Source organism: Brachycentrus maculatus, unplaced genomic scaffold (genome assembly GCF_059751285.1).
Source record: "Brachycentrus maculatus isolate JH-2025_06_01 unplaced genomic scaffold, ASM5975128v1 h1tg000081l, whole genome shotgun sequence".
NCBI classification, from domain to species: domain Eukaryota; kingdom Metazoa; phylum Arthropoda; class Insecta; order Trichoptera; family Brachycentridae; genus Brachycentrus; species Brachycentrus maculatus.
Genome location: NW_028280835.1, coordinates 257,799 through 274,494, shown reverse-complemented (window position 1 = coordinate 274,494; position 16,696 = coordinate 257,799). Strand labels below are relative to the sequence as shown.

General features: G+C 28.9%; 1 protein-coding gene across 1 annotated transcript in view; it reads right to left on the bottom strand.

The window, feature by feature from the left end:
- m (zona pellucida domain-containing protein miniature) overlaps window positions 1–13,607 on the bottom strand; it is an 86,040-nt gene extending 72,433 nt beyond the window's left edge. Inside the window, exon 1 of the mRNA XM_088257382.1 lies at window positions 13,441–13,607. The gene's annotated coding sequence lies outside the window, so the exon portion shown is untranslated. The remainder of the gene's footprint in view (window positions 1–13,440) is intronic.
- Between the last annotated feature and the right edge of the window lie 3,089 nt (window positions 13,608–16,696).

The following is a 16,696-nucleotide window of genomic DNA, read 5'->3' as shown; positions in this document are numbered from 1 at the left end:
AATAACTCCTATAATTTGAGATAATCCAGATTTGTGAATAAGCATTTGGACACACCAAAAATGTTGTACACTCGGATTTACGTTTAAATTTATGTAGAAAGTTTTTTTTATTGGGTACACATTCAAAAGAAAACATTACGTCGTCATCTTGGATCGCCACTGATTAAAAATTAATGTAATATACGCCAAATTTTATCACATATATAATACATGCAAATTTCACCACAAACACAAAAATAATGCCTCTTCGCCGATTACATTAATTTGTATTGAATATTTCGCTAACAAAAATCGTATTTTCTTATCAGGAATGCTTTGCGGATGCCCGTAAAATTGGAGGAGACGGCTTTTAAACAAAATTCAATGGCGTAGTTTGTAAAATTATCAAATTTAACACATTCGGGTATCTTAATGGTGTAACATCAAGGCTGTTATTTGTCAGGCCTTCTTGAGTTATAAATTGACTCCCCGTTAAAAGAAATAAAGCTGTATATATAATATAAACAAATTTTTAATTTTATTTTAGAAACTTTTTATTTTATCGTCATTCAAAGTATCTAGGGTGTTTCAATTCTTTTTTCTCTTTGTATGTAGTTAAAAATGGAAACTAATATACATATTTAAAAAAAATCTAATCAACATATATTACTTCTTTATCTTATATGATACATAAAGCTGGGTATTTATACCATCGACTTTTTATATTATATTGACAACGTTTTTTTTATCATTATTACGAGTATGTAGGGTGCTTGATTTTTTTCTTATGTACGTAGTTAAAAAAAAATTAAAGTATTAAACATTTAAAACTTTGAAAAATAGAACATATTATTTCTCTCTATAGTATAATGAATAAAATATTTATATTATAATCTCATTTATCGTCGTTTCGATACACTTTGAGTGTCTTTATGATTTTTTCTCTTAGTTCGATCTATTTTTAAAAAATAAATGATTTATGAAATATTCCACTCTTTCATATATAAGTTGATTCTATAATATATATAACATCAAAATACATATATAAGAAAGACCATTTTTTGAGCATTCTAATGTGAACACGACTAGTCTTGAGGACATCTAATATTCTTTAAAAAATGTCGTTTGAAAATAATTTATTTTTATAAATAAATCATCATATTATTCCATAAAGTAAATGCCAAATAAATGGTTAATATATTCCTTCTATTCTCTTCATCGTTTTTCTTTATAAAAATTGAAACAAAAACATACATTTTATTCACCCTTAATTTAGCCTCTTTTGCCTCTTCTATAAATAGATTTATATTATCCACTGAAACTTCGTGATGGAATTGCATTTTAATATATTTTTAGATTAAAACCAATATTTTTAGCTTTCCCACTTTATTTTTATTTGACCAGTGACCGGGTTTGGTCGTTAGTCTGATGATGTCGGTAACGACGAAACCCGGTCGCTGGTCAAATAAAAATAAAGTGGAAAAGCTAAAAATATTGGTTTTAATCTAACAATATATATCTACTATAAATATATACTATATGCATAAAAGCCTTCGAGCTTAAACGCATCAATAAACCATGTCACTTCAATTTTCTTACTTCGTGAAAACTACATGTAATTATTTACAATAACAAGAAAAGACAACCTTTTCGTATGAACTGTAAACGAAATTATACTCAAGATTGTGTACATAAGTTTATGATATTTGTATTCATATTTGTTTCAGTATTATTGATACATAATAACACGCATGAGCATTACCTCTGTGGTTATCTCGAGCCACATTAACCGGTAATACCTAACGACCTGTAGCGTCTAAGCATCACATCAAATTGCCATCCTGACGAAAGCACTATTTGCGCAGACACAGGCGCAGAACCAAACCGTACAATGATTGATCCACATTTTCCATTTCAGGTTCAAAATAGTATGCGTCAAATAAACCAGACGAGACGTTGTACCTGTTGTGCTTAGGACCGAGAATTCCAGTGCTGAATTGGTGTGAATAATTAAATTGGTTCAATCAACTTAGTAAAACATGAAGCAACACGAGATTTATGATAAACGTATGAGTTCCATAATTTTGGGTACAGTGGTTGTCAATGGCGAATGTTACACGTGTTCACATGTTACATATGTTTGGATCTTGCATAAATGGGTGTCTGATAAATAAAAGCTTTCTCAACCTGACATAGATGGCTGTTGTGGAGTTATATGTATTGTGTCATGAGATTAATCATATATCTAGGAGTTACCTAAAATCCGGGTAGTATGATTGTCAATCATGGGTAGAATAGTGAATGTTACACGTGTGTAAAGTGATCACTTAACCACCTTATGATAGGTCATAAGCTCTGTAAATACCCAGAGTTCATGTTCTTTTTCATCAAGGTTAAAATTTCAACATGTAAAAAAAACATATTCGTTTTTCAACAATCTTTTACTGTCCACTTGATTCCTCATATAACCCACCAAATTCTGCCGAAAATTATTTATAGCCCACCAAGATTTCTCCATTGCCCAGAGGTGGGCGATATTGCCTAGCTTGAAAACCTTTGATCTAGACCAGTGGTCGGCAACCTTTTGAGAGACTAGGTAATTTTCAAAATTAAATTTTGAAAATTTCATTTGATAAGTGGGTAAAAGTACGTTTAATAATTACAATAATTTTTTTAAGTGAAAAAAACATATTTTTTATAATAAAATATATACATGTGTGTGCAAATACAAATTTATTTTGTAAAACAAACATTTATGAAAAATATGCTTTATTCGTGGTTCCCTTGGTTTTGAATTTTCCAAGAAAGTTTTTTCAACTTTTGGGGAACTTGAGTCAAATAGAGGAATCGAGATTTACTACATAAATAATTTCATTAAAAAAACATAGCATCATCGTGTGTTCTTGGTGGGTAATTTAAAATGTCGTAGTGGGTAATTTAATTACCCCCGGGTAGTATGTTGCCGACCACTGATCTAGACCCACGTGACAAAAACCAACAGAGATCTTGTAACTGGTAATATATTGGGTGTAAATATCCACCTTTTATCTCTTTTGTATGAAGTTCTCAGTACAAGATCAAATATTATCGGAATTCGCAAATACGGATATTTGACTAATGCATTGCAGTAAGTTAAAATTATCTCACAACCTAATTCGGATCTTATTCCAATTCTTCCGCAAGCACGCGGCTATTCTTAATAGGCATTATGCTCAGTAATTAAAGCACAAAGCTCTTTTTATACATCATTCCATGACAAATTACTCAAATTGATAAACAGTCAGAGTCTGAAAACCAACTGGACTGTGAAGGAAGTACTATTTTTTGCAACTAGCATTAGTTCCGCGTGTTTTGTGCGTGATGCGTGATTCTATGCACGAAACGTGCAATAATGAATCAGTTTGCCTTCATTTTCAAAATTTTAAATATGAAATTTTATTGTATCCCATATTATCATCTGATATGATGGAAAGTAGCGAGTTTAATACACTTTTTTTACCGGTATACATCGTTGGAAAAATCTGAGATTAATGAATTTATCTAGGAATAATTTAAAGGATAACTTCTTAGGTCTCAACCATCAATTATAAGTTTATTTTCTTTATTATCTTTATAAATATATGTACAAACATGCACATACATGCATACATTTATTTATTTATTTTATTTTACTTGTATGTCTTCTTCCTACAAGCTTTTCCGTAACCGATTTTTCATAGGAAACTGTATAGTATCGATACAGTGCCATATATATTAGATCTTTTATTGTGCTTCAGGATCAGAAAACAAAGTAAAGGGCAATATGAAATCAATATTAGTATACAAATCGCATAAACATAAGTACTCGTATTTATTTTTGAGCTCCTTGGGAATTAAATTATTTTTGCTCTGAAGGCGAGGAAATATTTCAAGTAGGAAAAAAAATTATTATTGATTACTAAAATCGATAAATACTGTTTAATTTATAATTTATAATTTTAAGAAAATTACTCTCTTCTGTAAGCGAGTGAGACATTCCTGAATACATATGCAAAATTAATGATATAAATTATTATTGAACATATAGTAGCACTGAAAATATGTAACGTAATTGTTACATACAAGTTTCGAAAAATTAAGGTATTTGGTTGTTTTTTGTGGATAGAACTGTTAATAATACACTCGTAAAAACATAACGTAAATTCCTAGACTTTTTCATATTATAATCTCATTTATTCATAAAATCTTGATTAAAAAACACTTACGGGATTAAATCCAGTATATTTGTACAAACGTACACTATTTTTTATCTTATTTGCTTCCTCAAATTATTCCTAAGATAAAAAAAAACGAAAAGTTAAAAAGTTTACTTAAAAGTTTTGTGAAAAAATTAAAACATTAAGGCTTGAATTTATTAATTTGGATATTATTTTTTAACATCTCATCAAAGATGAAGAAGAATATGGAAGTCTTTGCATTTACGGGGCTGACGACCGTCATAGGCTGGTTCAAGTGATCACTTTACACACGTGTAACATTCACCAATTCTACCCATTATTGACAACCACACTACTCAAATTCTTGGAAGTTCTATATATATGAACCAATTTTGAAACATTGTTCTTGAATTGTTCTTGGTCAAATTATAAGCTTAATAATAAAGATGAAAATGGTACTTTCTGGTGATTATAATCCAGGATTCGGACCTCACATACTAATATAAGAGTTTCTGCTTAGTAAAAAGCTTCTTTACATCTCACCAATAGATGTCTCTAGTGATATTCTAGTGATTCAAGAACAATGTTTCAAAATTGGTTCATATACATAGAACTTCCAAGAATTTGAGTAGTGTGGTTGTCAATAATGGGTAGAATTGGTGAATGTTACACGTGTGTAAAGTAATCACTTAAACCAGCCTATAACGATCGTCAGCCCCGTAAATGCCCAGACTTCCATATTCTTCTTCTTCTTTGAGGAGATGTTAAAAAATAATATGAAAATAACTCATGTAATTGGAGATAATCCAGATTTTGTGAACAAGTATTTGGACACACTCAAAATGTTGTTCTTAATTTGGATGTTAAGCGTATGTGACAATTATTTTAATTAAATGTCCTTTTGGATGCCTCAAACCAGAATTTTCTTATTTGAATGATACATTGCCTTAGATGTTTTAAGATAATGATCGAATGGGTAGTATAGATCTGCATCAGCGATAAGAAATGATGATTTGCCGTCAAGAAGATGACATAATGAAGTTTAAGAGAGATTGATGAGAATGCGCGAGAAGTAAACTTTGCGTAATTAGCAATTAGGAAGCTAGTATAAGAAATACGATAGAGGAAAAAGAATTGCAGTCGAGAAATTAATAGATTGTTCAATTATTTATGTCTGCATTGAAGGGTGGTTCTGGTTCCACTTGTTTAAAAATATTGATTTTAGTGCGTTTGTGGTTTAAAAAGAAATGGAGTATACTTTATAATTATCAATCAATCAAACCCTTATCTATACACCAATGGTGCATAAGGCACCGTATTATTTAAACGCAGTGTTATATTGATCGTTAATACACGAAGGAAAGTTGATCAACCCTCCGCTTCAGGTACCAGTCCAGGGTAATATTGAATAAATATTAGAGTGAAAAAATAACTTTTATTTATTTGACTCCCCCTGAATATCGAACCCGGGACCTCCACAACGGTAACCGAGCGTACTGACCATTACACTGCGGAGGCTGACACTTAATTAAAGTAAATTTATATCAATCATATATCAATATGAGATTGTAAAACAAAAATTATTTTATCATATTATGAAACCGTCGTTATTATTTTAAAATAGCCCGTCATTTAACGAGAGGAAAAGAACGAAAACTAATAAACATAAAATACTAATATACCATACATATAAAGTTCAATATTGTTAATACGTAATCATATTTAGTTAAATTGTGTTTTTATTGAGTTTTTTTCGTAAAATTTAATGAAAAATAAACGACAGGACAAATGAATCCACGTTCAACTTATGTCATATATTATAAAAGTAATCGTTTTCAAGTAATATACGAGTACGTTCTTCCCAACTTTAATTATTGTACTTATACTCGTATTTAAAAAGGTGTTTAATGGGAATTAAGGCCGTTTCAAGCCAATATACAGTTTATATGATGCTTTTAATAAGTCCTTAAACTTGAATTTTAAAATAGAAATCAATATATATCGGAGTGAGGTCGATCTATGAACTTCTAACGGAATGCAACGGAATAAAGACCACAGAACTACAATCGGCCTCTTATATTATAACAGAAAATGAAAATTTAATACAAAATTAAAAGTTTTGTATGCTAAAATACGCAAATAAAACTATGATTGATATCATCACTTCCATGTTTCTAAGAAATAAAAATCAATGAACTACAAACTCTTATATTATAACAAAATTTAATGTTTTACATGCCAAAATACGCAACTAAAATTATGATTGCAGTTATCACTTATGTACATCATTTTTCTAAGAAATAAAGACTACTGAACTTCAAACGGACTTCTTTTAAAAAAGTAACAAAATTTTAAATTTACAAATGTCGGAATGCTGTACTAAAACTATGATTGCAATCATTATTTACATTTTTAAAAGGAATAAAGACCACTGGACTAAAATAATAAATAATAATATAATAAAAACCTTATCCGCACCCCAATGGTGCATAGGGCACTGTGTCATATTAACGCAGTCTTATCTTGATCGTTTACACATGAAGGAAAGGTGATCAGCCCTTCGCTTCAGGTACCAGTCCATGGTAATGTTGAATAAATATTACAGTGAAAAAATCACTTATGTTTTTGTTTTACCCCCCTTGGGAATCGAACCTGGGACCTCCAGAACGGTAGCCGAGCGTGCTGACCATTGCACTACGGAGGCGGACAAAATAGACTATTATATTATAACAACAAATTCTCAAGTTTTACATACCAAAATACGCGAGTGAAATTATGATTGCAATCATTGCTAAAAATTTTTAGTTAAGTTCTTTTAATCTAAATATTTCAATGATATATGTTATTTTTTTAAACAAGACTGTATTTATTAAAATGTTAGCGCCATATGGGGATATGAAGAGTGAACCTCTGATTTCATATCCGCTATTTGACATCAATCGAGAATCCGTCTAATGACCACTAGTTATAATCATCAGAATAAGACAGATCATTAAAAACAATAATTGTATGTGAAAGTGCGAGATCTTTTTAAAAGTTACACTTTACCATATGTACTGTTTGCCCAAATAAATTAAATTCAAAATTCCATTACTCTGATGCGTATTTTACTTTCAACTATCCGTATGGGAAAGAAAGACAAAAGAAAGCACACATTTGTAGTTTGTTTAATTTCAAAATCCTTGTGAGCAATGGCATTAAATAGTAATGAGACAACAATGTATTTGAAAACATAAAAAAATTATAGTAGCTGTTAAGAAGCACGCTCTCTGCCATAAATTATTTTTGCTATTTTTTGCACGTGTTGATGTTATGCTTAATTAATGCCGTTGCCATTTTGTTTTAAAAGTAATAATTAAATAAACATTCACTATTCTACCTATTTTCGAATATACATAGATATGAAAGTCTGGGCATTCCCGTAAATGCCCAGACTTCCATATCCTTCTTCATCTATGTTGAGATGTCAAAAATAACATGAAAATAACTCCTTATTGGAAATAAAACAGATTTGGGAAAAAGTATTTGGACACACTCAAAATGTTGTAAATAAATTAACTGGTCAAATTATAAACTAAAAAATAATAAAAATGAAAATAATATTTTCTAGCGTTTCTCATGTATGTGATTATAATCTAGCATTCGGACCTCACATAACAATAAAAGAGTTTCTGCTCAATAAAAAGCTTCTTTTCATTTTACCATTAGATGTCTCCAGCGAAATTCTAGTGATCCAAGAAAAATGTTTCGAAATTAGATCATACATATAGAACTTCCGAGAATTTGAGTAGTGTGGTTGTCAATCATGGGTAGAATTGGTGAATGTTACACGTGTGTAAAGTGATCACTTAAACCAGCCAATAACGGTAGTAAGCCCCGTAAATGCCCAGACCTCCATGTCCTTCTTTATCTATGTTGATATGTCAAAAAATAATATGTGTATCATATTATACATATAGAGAACTTTTCGAAGTTTGAGAAATCAATCATAGGTAAAATTGTGAATGGTTACACCTTTTGAAGTTTAAAGTGATAATTTAAAAAAAAAATAACCCGCAAAGCCTCTATTTTAGATGCTTGTCTGCAGGTAGGATAGTAAGGATAGGGAAGGTAAATGTGAAAAATACATCACAAACACCCAGACCAATTGAAAATAAATCTTTCTTAAATTCATTTTGCAATCGGCGGGAATCGAACCCGCGATGCCAGTTTCGCAGTTAAGTGTCTACCTAACTACGCCACGGTGCCTGTCTGATGATTTAAACCTTAATTTAATTTAATTTAACCAATAGTGTTTGCCACCTCTGTCGCAGGTATATCCGCCACCGTCCGTACGATATATTACGTCGGACTTGCAAATTGATTGGTTCTTCTTCAGGAATCAATTTCGTTGAGTCGGTTAGCAAGAGGCACAATTATTTGGGCTACTTACCGCTCACATGTGAGAGTCTATCATCTCGAGTTATCTGCTCGGATAGCGGAAATAACGTGGTAATGAATAATGCAGGTAATATTTCCCGTAATACAGTGAAACGAAAGTCAGAATATTCATCTTCAAGGGAACCGTTATTGGGGCTTCAGACCTGAGAGGCTCATGTCTCACATGAGGGGTCTATAAACAAACTCACTTACCTCCACATTTTTATTTATTTATTTAGCGTTTAATTTGTAGAACTCCATTATAATTTATGTTTATATTTTTAAATCAAACACAGATTTTTTGATTCTACAAAGTTGTATTTTATTTGAAAAACAAATAAAAATTTTGTATTGTGACAATTGTTTCGCCTTGTTGTTTAAAAATGCCATAACTAAGAGAAACAAACTGACTTTTCTTTGAACAAACAAAAGCATAGAAACGATGATGAACTCCCAATTTTCCCACTTTCAACATAATGTACATGCAGAATCGGGTTGCGTTTATATTTTACATATAAAATCGAAGCGACGGCTTTGTTCCAGAAAAATTATGATTTTAAATTTATGACAGTATAAAAAATGTTAATTTAAATAAAAAAATTAAAAAACCGAACTATTTTTGATTTGGGCGCATATTGAAAAAAAAAATATTGTTCCCATTTATAAATTTTAATTCTTACTCTTTTAATTAAAAAATCCACGCAGAAAAAGTATTTACTTTTGCATGCCTGGATTCGAGTTACATCTGGCCCCAGATTTCTTGCATGATTATGTACGATAGCAAACATGTCTAAGCTTATTATAAAGATAAATGCAAATGTTGTAGTAAAAACGAAAATATGGAGATAGTTGAGTTTGCATCTAGCCCCGCGCATATGTGGCTCGTCTGAAGCTAATTAGGCGTTTGTTACAATTCACAATTATGTGTGTTACTTACTGTCCGCGATTCATACGCTGAATGATGTTAAATATAATAAAATAATGCATGATAATTCACCTTTTTGTTGCTTGGCTCTGTACAGCATAACGGTCAGTGCGATCGTGTTCCAAAGAAATCAACAATACGGTTCCCTGAATACATCGTAGTTGTAAAATTATTATTGGGTAAGGAAATCATAATCAACAGATGTTCAAACGTTAAGCTCCTATCACGAAATAAAACAGCTGCTATCAAATATATAAATATATATATATATATATATATATATATATATATATATATATATATATATATATATATATATATATATATATATATATATATATATATATATATATAATATATATATATATATATATATACATACATATTGTATATATATATATATATATGTATATATATAAATATATGTACATATATATATATATATATTTATATATATATATATATATATATATATATATATATATATATATATATATATATATATATATATATACATATATATATATATATATATATATATATATATATATATATATATATATATATATATTATATATATATATATATATATATATATATATATATATATATATATATATATATATATATATATATATATATATATGTATATATATATATATATATATATATGTATATACATATACAATATATATATATCAGGGGTACCGAAAAAAAATCCATTATTTTTATTTGAGACATATTTTTATCATAAATTTCGCATAAGACTTTTTACATTGCAAAATATATTCTCCTCTATTATCTTTGACTATCTGTCATCTCTCGGATAGTTTTTCGATCCTTTTTTTGTAGAAACTTGCTTGTTTGGACTTGAAATGTAAATCTAAATGATTTTCGACGTCTTACAAATTTATAATTTTTTTCCAGTAATGATTGCTCCATTAACTTAAAGAGGTAAAGATCTGAAGGAACAAGGTCTGGAGAGTATGTGGGATGCTGTAAGACATTAAAATATAGATCGGAAATTTTTTCGCGGGTCGTTTTGGCCCTTTCTATCTTGAAGAGAAGCAGGTTGATGGTTAGTTAATTAATTAAAATTAAACTAACAAGCGTTTACGCTGAAAATTTTCAAAAGATTGCCAATGAAGGTTGCTCTACATAATAAATCTGTAAATCTGGAAAACGTGTTAATTCTATTTGTTTCTTTAAATACTCTTGTTAATAAAATAAATAATAAAACCCTTATCCGCACCCCAGTGGTGCATAGGGCACTGTGTCATATAAACGCAGTGTTATCTTGATCGTTTACACATGAAGGAAAGGTGATCAGCCCTCCGCTTCAGGTACCAGTCCATGAAAATATTGAATAAATATTACAGTGAAAAAATCACTTATATTTATTATACCCCCCTTGGGAATCGAACCCGAGACCTCCAGAACGGTAGCCGAGCGTGCTGACCATTACACTACGGAGGCGGTGTTAATTATTTAAATTCAAGAAGTGATATGGGGTGTATATTAATATGAACAGGTATTAATATATGGGTCGTTTTAAATTCACTATCGAAACGCCTGCGCTTCTTGCACTACTTCCATAATAATGTAACAACACATCAAAATTATGTTAAGTGGGCTTGTTTAATAAATTCAAATCTATGTAGATTCATTCATCCATCGTATGAATTGAAACATAAGAGAGAGAGGAAGCTTTGCCATATATCTAATGTATCACAAAAACGTACTTGTTTTTTTTTCTACATGTATCCATTGCCACCAGTTTCTGCGGCTCATTCTAGTTAAATGCAAAAGAAATATTTCAAACAAAACACCTATATTTCAAATATGCTCAATTTCACAATTCTTGTGAAGTTGTCTTATGAAATAATAACATTGACAATGATAAGTGTCGCAGCTGTCAAGGTGCACGCAGTCCACCATAAGCAATATTAATTATTACGTTCAATAGATGGTACTGCCATTTCAGTTAAACACATTTTTTTAAACATCTAATAGATGACTAACTTTAGGAGATTAAAGATATAAAGAAACGAATATTCATAATATTATTTATAAAGATAAATATAATATGTTAAATAAATATTTGAATATAATGTTGAGTTAAAATACAATATTTTTGGCTAATAACTTAAGACTATAATAATCCCTTGCCGCACCCCAATGGTGCATAGAGCACTGCTTTATATAAACGGAGTGTTATCTCGATCGATTACAGATGAAGGAAAGGTGATCAGCCCTCCACTTCAGGTACCAGTCCAGTGTAATATTGAATAAATATTGGAGTGAAAAAATCACTTATATTTATTAAACCCCCCTGGGAATCGAACCCGGGACCTCCAGAACGGTAGGCGAGCATGCTGACCATTACACTACGGGGCGGACGAAAGACTAAAGGGATTTAAGAATATTAACTAAGAAACACTTGCATATAAGTATTCATATTAATAAGATTTTTAGTTTAATGTTTAGTAATGACATTTTTTGTTTTAACTGCATTTTTTATTATTAAATTATAAGCATAATGGTTATTCCACATATATTTTATTTGACCAGTGATCGGGTTTAGTTGTTACCGACATCACCAGACTGATGATGTTGGCAAACGACGAAACCCGGTCATGGTTCAAATAAAATATGTGTGGAAAAAACTACATAGTGTTTTTTATATTATATTTTTATTATTATTAAATAATATATCCTAATTTTGAACGCAAGAAAAATGTTGTATGAACCTGAATTAATTCAACTTTAATATTTTTTTAATGTTTACTTTGTATGAATTCACATGCTATGAAAAAAGTTGGCCGAGTTGTTAAATAATTGGAATTCGTAATTTTAATTTCATACCTGGGACTATCATTGTTGCAAATGGGCATTCAGGTAATTGAAAAAATGCCAAACTAATTAACGACCGGAAGTAGTAAGTTTTCAGTTAAAATTTAAAAGGTTTAAAATTAAATTTAACAAAACGGTCCTCAGCGTTTACACTAAAGGTTGAGTGAATTTATCAGACTTGGAATTAATTATTCAATTACTGTTTAACTTCTACTTTTACGGCCTTTGTATAAACTATACGTTTTTCATACTTTAGTGATTTTTTCACTGTTATATTTATTCAATATTACCATGGACTGGTACCTGAAGCGGAGGGCTGATTACCTTTCTTCATGTGTAAACGATCAAAATAACACTGGGTTTATATAACACAGTGCCCTTTGCACCATTGGGGTGTGGATAAGTTTTTTATTTTTATTATTAATATACATATATAAAATTACTTGTATTTCAGGAACATATTAAAAATTTACCGCAATAATTCGAATATAATATTCGTACCAATCGGATTCAACTTACTATATATATATATATATATATATATATATATATATATATATATATATATATATATATATATATATATATATATATATATATATATATATATATATATATATATATATATATATATATATATATATATATATATATATATATATATATATATATATATATATATATATATATATATATATATATATATATATATATATATATATATATATATATATATATATATATATATATATATATATATATATATATATATATATATATATATATATATATATATATATATATATATATATATATATATATATATATATTTATATATACATATTTATAGATATATTTATATATATATATATATATATATATATATATATATATATATATATATATATATATATATATATATATATATATATATATATCGTTTAACTGTACACAGGCTTATTACGAGGGTTATTAAGTTAATGTACAAATAAATACGTGGATAATATACAAAATTTAAATGAAAAAATGAAACTTTTAAAAAAGTTAATAAAAAATATTTTAACATACCTGCAGTTCTAATGTAGGTTGATCAGTATGAAGACAACTCGATCGTAAGGATGTCCATATAATGCTTGCCGCTTAACTCCAAGGAAAACTGATATTCAAAATGTATACAACACCACTATTTTTTTAAACTTGATTCAATCACTGTCGGTAGTGTTTTAGGTTTATCAAAAATGATGTTATTTCGTTATTCGTCTTCGGTGTGACTCGTTCTCTTTGGGTGTAGATGGCAGGATGTGGTGCGCGCTTAATGATCCGCGATCTGTAATGATAATTTCAAATATTTTGTAATGTTACTTAATAGGCCAAAATTTGATGAATACATTTTTTTTTTTAAATCTGTCGAAGATATTCTTGGCTTAGAATAATATTATAAAAATTACACAATATATTTCACTAAAAATAGTTACGAAATGATAATAAAATAAAATATCACAAAAATAATTATAAGTAAGTTAGATAAAAGTTAGGAGGAAAAAGATTTTTTTATGAAAATTACAGGTATCTTTGATATTAGTTCAAGTTAAATAAAAGTTAAATAAAATAAAAAGAATATGAAAATAAATCTAAAATCATGTTTAAAAAAATTATAACTAAATTCGTTTAAATTTTAATTAAAATGTGGTTCATTTTATCCTACGCTGCATCTAATAATACATAGTGCACCAATGTTGACTCAATATTCATTATATGAATAGAAAATGATGCAGATAAGTGGATATACAAGTGACGTGAGTGAAGGAACTTTAAAAGATGGGCATTACCGTTATATGAATAAGGAAATGCTAGAGGAATTCTAGTTAGGTAGGTACTATTAATTTAAACGGTCAAAATACCAGCAATGGCCAGTGCGCTCGAAATTGCATACCTGTACTCGAGTAAGCTTTTAAATGTTGGACAAGCTACTTTGTTAATAAAATTTCAATGGTTATCACACTAAACCGTTTCTTTCTTTCTCTATAGGTGGTAGAAGAACTTACTGTTCATATGTGTTAAAAATCGTAAAAGTTACACCAAATAAGTTCTGATCACAGAAAACAAATACAGTTTACAACAAAACTCCAAAAAGAGCTTTGGGTATTCATTCATTTTAGACCATTAGACATGATACCCAGAAGTGGCAATTTTGAGCACTGGCAGTTATATTTTTTGTGATAATAATTAAATTTCAATATTTAATATTCCCAGGAGAGCAGAAGTTGAAAGAGGGCCAATCGCCGAATCGTTTTCGGTACCACATCGCATTACGGTAAGAATTACGTGACGTGTATCGCGGTATTAATGTCCGTAACTTTATAGTGGTCATGAGCAACCCATCAGCACCGCGAGTAATGACGTCTACGCGCCAATAACAATAACAATATTACCTTCCCATATTATATTACATCATATTATATTGATTCTTCTAGCCACGAAGGAGAATTACCCATCATTTATTAACCATTTCGTGGGTAATGTTATCAAATTTGGGCAATGGTTTTACAGCATCCAATCTGTAATGTTTATCATCTCTTTGTTATAATGAAACCACCTCTACTCAACTCGATGTGGTTAGCACATTTGGGTCCCATGCTAGAAGCCCCGGTCGATTCCCGTCTGACTGAATATCTAAATAAATATTGGACTATTTTTATTAGGTTCAATCTATATGATAAAACTTTTTATTTATCAATTGTAGGGAAGTGTGTAATATTATTGGTATTTGACCTGCATTATAAATGCTGCATTGGTATACGATGGACTTATTATAACTCAAATAATATTAAAGGTCTTTTTAATTTTATTTAATGTAGTTATTTTAACATAAATTAAAATTTTCCAACTACTGGTTTTTTGTCACTTTATATTCAATTGTAGGGAAGTGTTCAATTGTATTCAATTGTAGGGATGTGTGAAATATTATTGGTATTTGACCTGCATTATAAATGCTGCATTGGTATACGATGGACTTATTATAACTCAAATAATATTAAAGGTCTTTTTAATTTTATTTAATGTAGTTATTTTAACATAAATTAAAATTTTCCAACTACTGGTTTTTTGTCACTTTATATTCAATTGTAGGGAAGTGTTCAATTGTATTCAATTGTAGGGATGTGTGAAATATTATTGGTATTTGACCTGCATTATAAATGCTGCATTGGTATACGATGGACTTATTATAACTCAAATAATATTAACGGTCTTTTTAATTTTATTTAATGTAGTTATTTTAACATAAATTAAAATTTTCCAACTACTGTTTTTTTGTCACTTTATATTCATTGTAGGGAAGTGTTCAATTGTATTCAATTGTAGGGATGTGTGAAATATTATTGGTATTTGACCTGCATTATAAATGCTGCATTGGTATACGATGGACTTATTATAACTCAAATAATATTAAAGGTCTTTTTAATTTTATTTAATGTAGTTATTTTAACATAAATTAAAATTTTCTAACTACTGTTTTTTTGTCACTTTATAACTCTAGTTTACACAGAAATATTTAAATGTTAAAAAATCTGTCCTTCTGTTAAATCATGTTAATTATTTTTAATTAATCACAAATTTTAAATGTTCACGATTGTCAAATAAAACAATAAATCCTAACAATAAAATTAAAGCTATAAACAAACTAAAGTTCTCTTTAATACTATTGTGTTTTTTAATTTTAATATTTATCAGTATTCAACCCGTGAGTTTTGATTTGACGGCATTGTTAATAGTCAGTAAACAAAGTGTTTTTAATGAAAATAAGAAAAACACATCACAAAATACTCAAAGAAACCGAAAAAACATTATTTTTCTTGCTTTCATAAAATTTACACTGTCATTTTTCCATACAATCTAAACTTGTGGGTAACTGTGCTAGTTCTAAATAATTAACTCGCCCAATAGTACGTTTTTTTTTATCATATAAAACGAATATGTTAAATAAACTGGTTTATTCACTATAGCGAATATTAAACGTACAATATATTATATCTACATACCAACGGAGCACATGTTACCTCAACACATGGATAATAAACACAATAAGCGATACGCATACATCATTTCATCTAGCAATTTTGGACCATTATCCACGACACAGGCTAATAATTTACTGAAAGAAAGTCTTGAAGGAATGTCTTTAGCATTTGAAATATTTAATAATTGCTACTAAACAAATTGTATTTACAAGTTCATTTTCCTTATCAGAATTTATTTTTATTTTTTTTATGTTATTTCTATGCATAATCGTAAAATATTAATTAAACAATGACTTACTACAATT